The 14,244-nt window shown below is 38.3% G+C and overlaps 1 pseudogene; it reads left to right on the top strand.

Moving 5' to 3' along the window:
• LOC131322432 (probable leucine-rich repeat receptor-like serine/threonine-protein kinase At3g14840) overlaps nucleotides 1-14,244 on the top strand; it is a 58,980-nt pseudogene that overhangs the window by 10,346 nt on the left and 34,390 nt on the right.

Here is a 14,244-nt window from a genome sequence, read left to right as displayed (position 1 = left end):
TCTAGGGTTTCTTTGCCCTATAAGTATCATTGTAAGCCCTACGGCAGGAGGTGGTTGTTAATGAATTAATGAAAATTGAGAGTTTTTCTCTATATGTGTTTATGTTTCAAAGAGAGAATTTTTAACATAAGCAAGTTCGTGATCTCTTCTTGCAACTAGTTTCGTAAAAAGAGACTGCGCTGCATCAGAAGCGCATTTTTGATCCATAAACCATTTAGTGTCTTAAGATGTAGATTATTAATACTTTATGGTCTTGGTCATTCTATGAAAGAATGCATTCCTAGTTTCTAATTAAGCTTTGGTTCTCAGACAATATCTTAAATGCATTTTTGGACAGCCGTTCTCATTTGCATAATTATCTATAGCAGAAGCTGAAATTCAAATGTTTTAAGGCATTGATAGAAATACAATAAAGCGGCCCTTTATTGTATTAGGGTGGTGCATATAGCAATTGATTAGAAGGCCAAGCTATTGCTTTTGTTCCAATTATGTTATCTGCTGAAATGTATGAACGTATTCCTATCTTTTGTGACATTCAACTAATGGGTAAATCACGGTGTGAATTCTTCATGTAGTGATCTTTCATATAACAACTTTGACTTGGGGTCGTCCCAAGATTGCCAACGGGGGACGACGTAAGATCTTATGACTCAGTCATTGTAATGCGATAAAAATCTTCTATGAGGTCTTCACTTTCTCCATTTCACTACAGGAACTTGTTTGGAAGCTCTTCAAAGGGTAATTTTTCGTAAGTTCCTAAACCTTGATCATGGTAATTCTGTTGCTTGCATAATCTGTTTCATTATCACTACAGTTATTTCCTTTTTGCGTCTCATATTGTTTTTTCCAGTGGAAATGTCACCTGTTTGAGCTTGAGAGGCTTTCGCTGCAATCAAAGTAAGTTAAAAATATTTTCGTTCTGTAGACTGCTATTTTGATGTCATCGCTCTTGGTAATTCATGTTGTCATTTGTACTATAAAGAAAGACGTAAGTAGCATAGGAGTAGACATGGGACATGCACCCAACTTGACATGAATATGCGGACATAGACAAATCCTTAAAATAGTATGTTCGACACTGTGGACATTGAAATGGACTACATTATTCGTTTCCTATTTATGCCTATTATAGAAGCTACAGTTCTAAAAATATCTTAAATACAATTATACCACATTTTTACACAGCTAAAATCTTGTTATATTGTTCTCGGATATTTTGATTCTTGAAATGCAAAGAAAATATCCATCACAAGCGTTACTTGTTCGTACTTTCTGAAGATAGGCGGGAACATTTTAAGCCTCCAAGGGTAACCCTCTTATCGCCGATGACCGTATAAATATGGTTTCTATTATGATGTGCTTGCGTTGTTTACGTAATGTGCTAGGAGCTTCCATGATATGTCTCAAAATCTAAAAATTTGTATGTAAATTGTAGCTATTTTGTCAAACACATTTATAGAACTTGGAGTGTAGAAGAACCTTTGTTGTTTGATATGCGCAAAGCCTCTCTTTAGAAAGTTTTGTGTTGTTTATTAAATGGTAGACATGATCTTGTTATGTTTTATCAGATCGGTCTTCATTCCACATAAATTGTGGTGGTAAAGAAGTACCTCTTGATGGAAATATGATATATGAAGGTGATGTAGAGCCAAGTGCGCCTTCAAAGTTCTACCAAAGTACAACAAACTGGGCATTTAGTAGCACTGGCAACTTCATGGACGATGATCGCTCTCTAGATCCTTTTATTTGGCCGAAGAGTACATCAAGACTTTCTGTGGAAAATTCTGAGTTGTACAATGATGCACGGATTTCGCCCATATCACTGACGTACTATGGGTTCTGCCTAGTAAATGGAAACTACAACATAACCCTTCACTTTGCAGAAATTATGTTCAATGATAACAAAAGCTATAGCAGCCTTGGAAGACGTATATTTGACATTTACATTCAGGTAAGTTTCATTTTCTATTTTTTTTCCCCTCCTTTTCTTGGTTCATTATTGCAGAATAGGTATCGTTAAGTGAGTGGGTTCTATTGTGGAATCGACCTAACACATACACACACATCACATGAAGAATTAATCAAGCAAAGAACATAAGCAGAAAAGTGCGATGCAGAAATTTTGCATGGTTCTCCCATGGGGAAACTGGGTACATCCACAGCTCACCAATTTTCACTATTTGTCGAATGAATGAATGTACTAGTTACATTGGCTGCGTATGGTACATAACATATCCTAGAATTTTATATCACCAATTACCGTAATGTCTATGTCTAGGTTTTGGGGGCATTTCCCCACTGCCCTTAGGGCCCCTGACTGACTTAGTGAAGCAGCAAATTAAAGTTGAATCGTGCTTCCAGAACCCAAAAGGTTCATTCTAATTATGTGGATTTTTAGGAGCAGATTAAATTTACATGCAATCTAGTACTCCCTCTATCCCATTCTGCTAGTCCCTTTTGTGAGATGCAACTTTTTGAGGGAGCATGCGATTAGTGTAATTGAGTTCAAATTTCGTAGCATTGATTCCAACAAATCCTTTTTACTCTCATTTGTTAATACTTTTAACATCACTTATGAAGGTTAATTTTGGAAATAGATAAATAAAAATTCTGTGAGTTGGTAAGGAAGAATATGTTTGGGACATTTCAAAATGGAATAGAGGACTAAAACTGAGGGACGGAGGGAGTATTTCACCTCTCGGCTCTCATGGATGCGAATTCAATAGTTTTTAAAAATCAAGAAAGCTTAACAAAACGTACAACATATGACCTCATAAGAAAATTGTTGTAGGGAAAGATGGTGAAGGAGGATTTTAACATTGAGGAGGAAGCAGGAGGCATTGGTAAGGGAACCATAAAAAATTATGCTGCAAAGGTGACTGATGGTACACTGGAGATCCGTTTCTATTGGGCCGGAAAAGGGACAACTGGTCTCCCAAAAAGAGGAGTTTATGGTCCTCTCATTTCAGCTATTTCTGTGCAAAACGATGGTAAGCTGAATAGAACTCCTTTGAACTTCAAGTTTCTTTGTGATTTCTTGGGATAATGTTTGGGACAGAAAATGTATTCACAATTTTAATATGTGCTACTCGGTTGTCGACATTAAGGAGATGAATTAAGGAAAGTAAGTCTTTTTTCATGGCGAACTTATGGGGGAACCATGTTGAATTATTCATATGTAATATCGTATGAAATGCTTCCTTGACCTTTTTGCTCTTTTCTTTCCAAAACTTTGGGATGTCAAGGGTAAAATTGTCAGCAGTTGGTGATTACTCAAGTTCACTTTGAATTTTCATGAACATAATGGAACGCTTTTTTTGTTGATCTCGTTTTCATAGCTAGGCTGTAGTCTGTAGAAGTATAAAACTAACCATGACACAAATAGAGTTCGTTTCACATTCATTAGACAAATGGATATGCTTTTATCCTTGGGTTGATATTGTTTCAATGGAATGTTTAACCAAACAACTCAAAATTAGGTGTTAATATGGGTACCTTAGTTTTCAACTTTCAAGGCATCTCATTAGCAAACGCAACTTTGTGTTAATAGATTGCTGGCTAAAAGGTTTCATACGTCCTTCGAAATGCATAGGAACATATTAAGGGTGCATGTGTGAAGTAACTCATTTCTCCTGGAATTAAATTTATTATTGGTAGTAGTAAATTTGTGCTCATTAAACTATTTATCACCTTAATTAACAGTATCATATTATCGGTCATCCCAATGCACAAAGCTCCTACACATGTATGGTCTGGGAGAGGTTGTACAGAGAAATCTGAAAGCCTTGCCTCAATTTTTTTGCGGCAAATAGTGCTTGCCATTGTGCGAAGTCAAGACCACTAATATCATCGCCTTTGTGTTTATTTTTTGGGAAAATGACGGCTAAGGACGTGTTTGATAATTAATACCCTCCAAGGACATTTTCAGCATTAACAAATGTTCTCAAATGTTCTCAGCATGTCCTTGGCGGGTATTAATTATCAAAACACGTCCGGGGCCGTCATTTTCCCTTATTTTTTCCCTCCTCCATGCAGATTATGTACCCCTTGCAGATTATGTACCGCCTCCAAAACACACAAAAAGAATATCTGCAGGCATTGTGGTTGGGATCGTGGTTGCAGTAGCCTTTGCTATCATCCTTCTTCTCGGTACTCTTTGGTGGAGAGGCTTTCTAAACCGCAAGACAACATGGAACAAGGTATTTGCATACCTTAAAATGGAGCTAAATAGCTATTTTCTTATCATGTCCATTTTAATCCTTCTAACTTATTACATACTTCTCGGTATTTATTCAAATCTTTTGTCCCTTCACCATTATGTAATCTTACACTAATGTCTTCATGCATCTAAACTTGTTAAATGATAGTATTGTTTAGATATCAAACCATTTAGCACTTTCACTAGCAATCAATACATCAGGATAATGCTTGTCATTTTTGGTCATACGAACGCCACTTATCTTTTTTGGCTTCTTCCACAAATCTGAAGGGTCTAGACCTGCAGACTGGTTCATTTGCCTTGAGGCAAATTAAAGCTGCCACAAATAATTTTGATGATGCTAATAAGATCGGAGAAGGGGGTTTCGGTTCTGTATATAAGGTATTTCTACTTGCAGGTTGCTCTCCCCGAATTCATCATCACATCCAACTATCTTAATGTATTCTGTCTAATATGAAAACTATAGGAACTTCTATCAGATGGGACTATAATTGCTGTGAAGCAGCTATCTTCCAAATCGAAGCAAGGAAATCGGGAGTTTGTGAATGAAATTGGAATGATTTCTGCTCTACAGCACTCTCATCTTGTAAAGCTGTATGGATGTTGTATCGAGGGAAATCAATTGTTGTTGGTATACGAGTAAATGGAAAACAACAGTCTTGCTTGTGCTTTGTTTGGTAAACTTTACAACCTTATTTTTAACTGCCTTCCATAGAATAGCATCCATGCACGTACATATTTAGAATGTAATACTCATTCCATAAACTTTCGTTAGTTCATTTCAGGGCGTCCAACTTTTTTAGGCCCCTTAAAAGTTGGAACTCCCGAAATTCTGACTTTTAGCTGACTCGTATGTCTGTGTGCGTGTTTATTTGGTGATTTGAAGGCCCAGAAGGATGCCAATTGCAATTGGATTGGTTGACAAGGTACAAGATCTGCATTGGCATAGCTAGAGGTTTGGCTTATCTCCATGAAGAAGCAAGACTTAAGATTGTCCACAGAGATATCAAGGCCACTAATGTGCTGCTTGATAAAAATCTTAACGCAAAGATTTCTGATTTTGGTCTGGCCAAACTTGATGAAGAGGACAATACCCACATCAGCACCAGAATTGCTGGAACCTAGTGAGTCCCCATGCTTCATTCAAAGTCCGTGCTATATTTTTGTTATATATAGTTTCTTCATTCTTATTTCCATACTTTTTGTTTTTTTGTTGCTGATAAAAAGAGTTTTTTTCCCCGCTATAGTAGGTAATAGGTGTGCTGACCATAAACCCTAGTAACCTCTTGTGAGATAAGGCTCCGGCCGATTTTATGATGTTCCCTATAGATAAGAATATAATGTATCGGCCTATAAATCATGCACATAGCAAAATTTTATGTGACAATTGCTTACATGCAGCGGATATATGGCACCTGAATATGCTATGCGTGGTTACTTGACTGACAAAGCAGATGTTTATAGCTTCGGAATAGTCGCATTAGAGATTGTTAGTGGGAGAAGCATCACTGGTTACAGAACACAAGAGGACTGTTTGTATCTTCTTGATTGGGTATGTTGATCCATCTCTTTCTAATCTTGCATTTTTTGTTACATGATACATCTACATCTCCTATCAACATATAACCACGATGTAGGAATTGAGACTCTATCATGAGACTGATACAAATATCAAATTGTTGGAACATGATTTAAGTCTTTACTCATTTTGCTGCTCTGCTTTGGGAGAAAGGCTATACACCATGTTAAAGCATCTAACTCAACATAATTGACAATGAGTGGATAGGCCACCCAAGCCCATATACTAGTTTTGGAGGAAATAATTAACCGATATGAGACAAACTCCAACACACCTCTTATCCAATAACATAACTTGAAACCTTCTTAAACAAGTTGGAAAGTAATAGACTTATTGGGGGAAAAAAAATTCGAAAGAAATAGTGATGCTTAGAGGCACGGACACGGACATGGGACTCCTACATGCAGATGGGGAGCACATTGAAATGGATATGGTCAAGGGCAATGGCATTTTTTGAAAAACTGGGTTCGGATACGAACACAGGGATATGGCAAACATATTAATGAATCGAACATGCATAAACCACCCAAAATGGAGAAACCATGATTGGTGAGATGGTTTGCTCATGTCCCCCCTTCGTGGAGACCAAGGTTCGAGTCCCACAAGGGGCGGGGTTTGGATTTCAGGGCCATGGATAGCCTCAAAGCCCCCTTGTTGGCTAACTTCCCACTATCCTGCTAACTATAAAATATGGCCAAAAAAAACCCACCCAAATTAGGAAAAATGATACTCATTGAACATGGGGAAAACTTGTCTAAAAAAAAAACATGGGGAAAAAAATTAACATACATGATTTTTAACAATATTCAAGACACTAGAGCAACTCATTAGCATCACAATGCAGTGAAGAAGAACAACTTGCTAGCCTCATCAACGAACCTCAAAAGTTATTGTTGGAACTCTGTTATGAGCGTACTATCATGTTTTTGACCTCCAATATTGAAACGAAGCTTCTTCAAGTAAAAACCCATGCACATTAGGTACTCGAGTTCTAACATAGGGAAGGTGTTTCTTGGTAGGCACTGGTCTTGAAGAAGAAGAAGGGGAATTTGATGGAGCTAGTGGATCCTAAGTTGGGTTCAGACTTCAACAAAATAGAGGCAACGGTGATGATTAACGTAGCTCTTCTATGCGCCAACACGTCACCAGTAGTTAGGCCTGCTATGTCTTCAGTTGTCAGCATGCTCGAAGCAAGAACTGTCCCCGAGTCGTCGTTGGTTCCAGATCTGGATGCCTCCTATGAGGAGATGAACCTGAAGACAATGATGATTGAGCTTCAAAAATGCTTTGATAGTGATACAAGTGATGGCCAAATTCAGAGTATGCCAGAGTACTGATGGACCCTGCACTGCTTCTTCTACGTCTGCCGGTCACCTCTACGTACCTTCACAATTGAGATTCAGACATTTGGGAGACAGAGATTAGATAGGCGGTGCATGTTGGCCCTATCAGGGTTTTTCACATCGTACGTTTTCCTTCTACAATTTTATCTCTCGGGATTTGTTTGTTTTGGGTACCTTTACAACTGATGAATGCATAGTGCTTCTACAAATAATGTACACAAGTGTGTTTGTTGCAGCATGCATAGTTTTTACTTTCTCACCGGTGTTTGAACTTAATGAACAGAAACTGCCAATCCTAGGTGTACACAGGTTTGATCACTTGAATAAATTGAATGTTGAGCATGTAATACAATTAATGGACTATTTACATATGCATTACTTCATGAATATGACAGAGTTCATGAGTCATATTGTGGAGTCCCACATCGGCAGACAATGAAAAGTTGTTGTAATATATAAGGATTTGCAAGCAGCTACTATATAACCTGAGGTCAACCTTTTGAGCCACCTGGTTAGGCGAACAGTTAGCAGGCCCATGGGTGTCAAATTTTGGAAAAAATTATTGGATGGTCTTATGGCACCGCCATTTGGTCGTCCTACACCTCTCAACATCTCTCTCGTGGTATAGAAATGTGTGGTGTTGTGTGTTGGGGCACCGCAACAAGGTGCCCTAATACCACTGGATAATAACTCCAAATATTGACAGTTACAAGTTGCAGATGTACCAGACTTGGGCAATTGTGAGCTCATCGTGAGCCAACTTTTGTGTTCACAATTGTCCATCTCCTTGCCCCAGTTGAAAAGAACATTTATGTAGAAAAATTAAATTGCTAGACTATTAATAGTTACATAAACTAATCTTTCAATAAAGGATGAAAAATGTGATTGGCATAATTTTGATCCGATGGTGAGAGGTACCGTTTCGGATTCATTGCTATTTATGTTATATTCCTACATCAAAGAATTTAGTACTATTATTGGAATTTTCATTGATCGATGTATTATTGATTGTGTAACATGCCTTTTATACAGGCTACAAGACTTGTGAACAAATAAATTAAAAGAGGCAGTCAGGCACAATAAGGAAATATAAATAATATCCTAAACTAAACATGAAACACAATAATAAAATTTAGAAAACTTGGTAACATAATATTCCTAATATTATTCTAACATGTATTCTAGTTCCGTCCCTGGTTTTCTCCATGTACAAACTAAATAGGAAACAAAATAATAAAAACTAAAAAACTTGTTGCTATTATGGTCTCCCCATATACAAAATTCTAGTTCCGACCCTGGTAAAGTTTAAAGTACCCTTGTGAAATGCATGAAAATACATGTGGTTACCTCTAAGTCTAAGCTACCATTCCACTTGCTTGTGTAATAGAAACATTGCTTGACAGCAAAATTGTTGGTTTCCATGGGGCGTTGTTGTGTAGTGCACTTAACTCTCTTCACAATAGAGCACACAATCAAATGAGGCCATGACGCCGGATTTTTCAAACGGGACGCAAGAAAGGTAAAAAGGGATAAAGGGATAATCGCTCACCACCCAAGTTATGAATCAACGGGATATAGATATCACCACCCGAGGATTTAACTAGGGATACAGGGCGTAGGGAACCGCTCACCACTCGAAGGAATCCACCTAAGAGATACAGAAACGGGAAACTCGCCACCTATCGGAATCCACCGAAGGATAAGAGTTACAAGAAGAATTATCTCCTCACAAGCCAAAGGCTATTTTAATTCAAACACATTCTCTAATGATTTCATTCATAGGAAATGATATAAATAGGACTTGTTGGAACATCCCTCCAACATAGGAAAAATAAACTTAGATTTCCAATACAAAAATTAAAAAGACTGGACCATAGACTAATTGGAAGATGTGTTTGACTCTAAAAACTTAAAAAACACTTAGAAACTTTAAAAGAACTTAACAAATTTTTAAGAAGCTCAAAAGACATCTTGCTGGCAAACTTGATTTATTTTGGAATTCAAATTTTGGGAACTCCGGTGTCAAACTCCCCTGGTTGAAAAAGACTTGTCCTCGAGTCTTCGGTACATTCTTCAAAATTTCCCCTCTTCTTCCTTGCAAATGCTTTCTCCTTAATCAGCAAAAATCTCTCTCGTTTCATATTCTCAACTTTTGGAAATAATTTTATAGGTTCCCCGTTCACCTTTAACTCATAAACATTCTCACGACCACGATAATAAACATTTCGATCCCATTGCCATGGTCGGCCTAACAAAACATGACACGAGTTCATTCGCATCACATCACACCAAATCTTGTCCTCATATTGGCGTCCAATGGAGAATTCGACTAAACATCGCTTAGTCACCAATGTTCTTGCCTCATGATTCACCCAGCGCACATGATAAGAATTAGCAAGTTCTTCAGTTGAGAGATTCAAAAATGAAACCAAATTTGCAGACACATAATTACCTCCACTTCCCGAGTCCATGATGAAACTACATTCACATCCTCGAATGACTCCGTAAGCCTCAAAAATTTTCGTACGCTATTTTAAAACCGATTCATCGAGCCAATCCAAATCATCAACCTTTCGTTTCTTTGAGTTCTCTGTTAGGCTTGATGTGTGAAGTTGGGGGGCGTTGCGAGTAGTTAACAATTTCAGCTCTTCCAAATCATCATCCTCTTCAGGATATTCATCATAGATGGGAGGTTTAGACCAATCACTAAACCAATCAATTTCAGTCTCCACATTTGCTGCCATCAAAATTTTGGAACACTCCTCATGGTCGAATTTCTTTCCAGCTTCATCTCCATCATGGACTGTGCTCAAACTTCGACTTATCATAAGCAACACTCCTTCATCCGCATAAGTAATTTCATTATCCAGTTCCGTCTGCCCATCCCTCGAATCATGTTCATCATTTTCTTCAACCAGAGTAATAATCTTGCGGTTTGGACAATCGGAAGCGATGTGGCCGTACCCTTGGCACTTGAAACACTTGCGGGAGTTGGTATGAGACGAACTTGGATGGCTGCCTTCAGTTGTTTTCTCACCTTTAGGAGTTGGCTTCAATGCTTGAACTGGTTTGGATTCCAAGCCACTCCCTTGGTTGGAAATTACATCCTTAAGCAAGGGTTGTTGATTCTTTCCATGACCTTCTTTTCCTTGTCTCTCCACCTTGATTGCGAGTTTGACAACATCATTATATGTCCAATAGGGCTGCAATTGGACGACACGGACAATTTCAGTCCTTAACCCACCAAGATAGCGAGCTATAATTTGCTCCTCCGGTTCGACGATGTCGCATTTGATCATGAGATGTTCAAACTCCATTGTATACTCTTCTACGGACAAATCGTGTTGCTGGAAGTTGTGAAGCTTAAGAAAAATATCTTGTCGGTAGTTTTCCGGCAAAAACTTTCTCTTAAGTTCCTTTTTCATCTTTTCCCATGCCACAATTCGCTTTCTTCCCTCACGAGCTCGCTGCCTCTTTAAATTCTCCCACCATAAAGAAGCATATTTTTTTAACTTGATAGCCACAAGTTTTACCTTTTGGTGATCCGACACATCTTTGTACTCAAAAATTCGCTCGATAGTATGAAGCCAATCGAGGAATTCATCCGGCTGCATTCTTCCTTCGAACTCCGGCATATCTACTTTCACATTTAAACTCTCACGCTGCACTTCATAATTCTTGCGAGCAGGGTGATGAGAAAAATTTGCTTCACTGGATGAGGATTGATTAGGAGCACGATAGAATGGGTTAAAATCTTCCCCACCATCCTCAGAAGACTCTCCCTCGAAGTATTGGTGTGGACTCTCATGTTCAAAGGACTGTTTTTGCTGAAGTTGCTGCTGAAGTTCCTGCACCTGTTTTCTTAATTCGTCTAATTCGATGTCGCGGAGATCTCTTTCATGAACTGGAGTACCCTTTCCCACCTTAGCTTGACGTCTACCACCAGCCATGAAATCCAAAGCTCTGATACCAATTTGACGCCGGATTTTTCAAACGGGACGGAAAAAAGGTAAAAAGGGATAAAGGGATAATCGCTCACCACCCAAGTTATGAATCAACGGGATACAGATATCACCACCCGAGGATTTAACTAGGGATACAGGGCGTAGGGAACCGCTCACCACTCGAAGGAATCCACCTAAGGATACAGAAACGGGAAACTCGCCACCTATCGGAATCCACCGAAGGATAAGAGTTACAAGAAGAATTATCTCCTCACAAGCCAAAGGCTATTTTAATTCAAACACACTCTCTAATGCTTTCATTCATAGGAAATGATATAAATAGGACTTGTTGGAACATCCCTCCAACATAGGAAAAATAAACTTAGATTTTCAATACAAAAATTAAAAAGACTTGACCATAGACTAATTGGAAGATGTCTTTGACTCTAGAAACTTAAAAAACACTTATAGAAACTTTAAAAGGACTTAACAAATTTTTAAGAAGCTCAAAAGACATCTTGCTGGCAGACTTGATTTATTTTGGAATTCAAATTTTGGGAACTCCGGTGTCAGGCCATACATATACATGATGTGTGATGGTAAAGGTGAATAATAACTCATACGTATGTGCGTTACATAGTGTCATTAACTCATAACCTCTTAGGAGTTAGCCTAGTGGTTAAGGCTTGAAATTTAGCCTGTGGGTGTTGTTGGTATACAGGGTATGGGTGTATTTGGTGTCTTTATTGTATTTTCTTATCTAAAAATATGAGGTGAGAATATAGGTTGAGTTATCGTGAGCTCTAGCCTTCACGGCTACCTCAATGCATGACTCCTCCTGTTGTGTAACTATTCAGATTAATGACTTGTCGTGATCTGTGAGAGTTTTGTCTCTCGCCTTCTCGAGAGTTTTTAGTTTCATCTTTGGACAAAGATTTCGTCTACAGATTGGGTACTTTCAGAGACGATGTTGCTTTACGATGATAACTGTGCCAACAGTGGTCTTTCCTAGATGATGGTTTTGGCGGAACAACTCGTATGGCTTGTCAGATCTGTAGTTTTTGGAAGCTCATTAGTTCGTTCATACTTGGTTGGAGTCCATCTTATCGTCTAAGTATTTGTTATCTTTTATCTTTGGCTAGTACTTTATCTCTTTTGAGACTGTTGATTCTAGGTATGAATATACAGCAGATTGCGAATGTCGCTATTTGCATTAGGTTACGTCTGGGTCGGGGCGAAAGACATCGACTACCTTGTACTTTCTCCTTTTACAATAGTTAGATGATTAGTTTGGCTTTGTCCAAATTTTTTGTAATGAACTCCGTTATGTAAGTGCCACTAGGCAATTATTAATACTCCCTCCGTTCCTTTTTAAGTGTCATGCTCGTAACTCCAACTTATTAAGGAGACATCATCATTACACATTTCACATCAACTTTTATCTCCACTTTTCTTACTTGCTCTCTGTGGAGACATCATCATTACACTTTTACTCACTAACTTTTCAAAATAGAATCTACTTTTAGGGACAAAATAAAAAATAAACTAATTTTTATCCACTAACTTTACAAAATTAACACTTATTAAGGGACTATACAGCCCAAAATGGAATAATGGACTCTAAAAAAGGGACGGAGGGAGTATAATTTTTTCAATTTTGTTAAAAAAAACAAATAAGAAAAAAGAGACAGTCAGACACAATAAGAAAACATAAATAATATCTTAAACTAAACAAGAAACACAATAATAAAATCTAGAAAACTTGGTAACATAATGTCACACCCTCGATTTTTAACATAAATATAAATGATTTCCATAAATAAAATCTCGCCATAATTTGTACGATAACCAAAATGAAGTAACGTTCCCAAAATATTACATCTTCGGCTCCGAGGCCCAAATTAACGCAAGTACTGAATATTCAAGAGTTAAAGGTTACAATATTCCATAGTCAAAAGATTTACTATAAAGTTACAAATACATCTTCAAAGAGATTTACAAAGATGCCTAAGTAACTCCTCAATCGATAGCTTTCAAAATAATGATCACATCCAAGCATTCCAAGCATGCACGCTATTGTCCTGTATTAGTACCTGAAAATGATAATAGGCTTGAGCTACACTAGCCCAGTAGGAAATTCTACGCTAACATTATATGCAAGAGAAATGCAAGGATGATCACAAGGAAGAACGAGATACAGACCACACAATAGGCAATAACCGAGGCTTAACAATCCGACAAACTCAGTATGAAATTTGGTATACACCTCAATCTTTAACCGTTTCACTCTCCATGTGTCCAATATCGCTTCACGTTAAGTGTCATGAGCCGAAGCTCCTGCCGGGCTAATTATGGGACCCCGATATCCCCTGCCAAGCGCCCACCGAGAAGGTTAGGCCTTGAGTGATCATTATGAGCATAAGCTCCTGCCAGGCTAATTATGGGACCCTGATATCCCCTGCCAGGCACCCACCCGTCGATGGGCCCCAAATGTTCTCGTTGTGTCGATAAGTGTCCAAAAATCTCTTACTCACATAACGTGTCATTTCAATTTAATCAAAATCCATATGGAAATCAACGTCCAATTATACCAAACAAGGGGCGAGGGTTGCAAAGATACTCAACGAACTCAACGAATATGATCGATAGTGTTATGGAGTGATTTGGTGACGTTTGGAACAAGTTAGAAGCGATCGGGGGTCAAGACAATGGAGTCGGAACAAGAAACAAAACTTAGCCTTAAGGCATTGAAGTATAGATACTATGAATTTCAGTATCTATACAACAGGCCTTAAAAACTTCCAGAGACCGATTGTATCGATACTGATTTAATCAGTATCGATACGACAGTAACCTAAGCCGTTCCAGAGATTCCTGTATCGATACTGAGAAGAGCAGTATCGATACAAATGGGTGTTCGAGCAAATTTTCTGCAGATTTCAAGAAATCCAACCACAACAACAACAACAACAATAGACACGATTTCAAGCAAGAAGAGCACTTCTATTACATATATTGAGAGGTAGAATCCCTACCTCGAGGCCGAAGAACGAAACCCACAAGAATTTCAAGCCCTAGCTTCCGAAAATCGAAACCGAGAGCAATACGACTCCACCGAGCTCCAACCGGTGAAATACGGACCACAATACGCGTAGAGGA

Source organism: Rhododendron vialii, chromosome 4a, assembly GCF_030253575.1.
Source record: "Rhododendron vialii isolate Sample 1 chromosome 4a, ASM3025357v1".
Classification (NCBI taxonomy): domain Eukaryota; kingdom Viridiplantae; phylum Streptophyta; class Magnoliopsida; order Ericales; family Ericaceae; genus Rhododendron; species Rhododendron vialii.
Note: the sequence above shows the minus strand (reverse complement) of the source record. Positions and strands in the feature narration are given on the sequence as shown.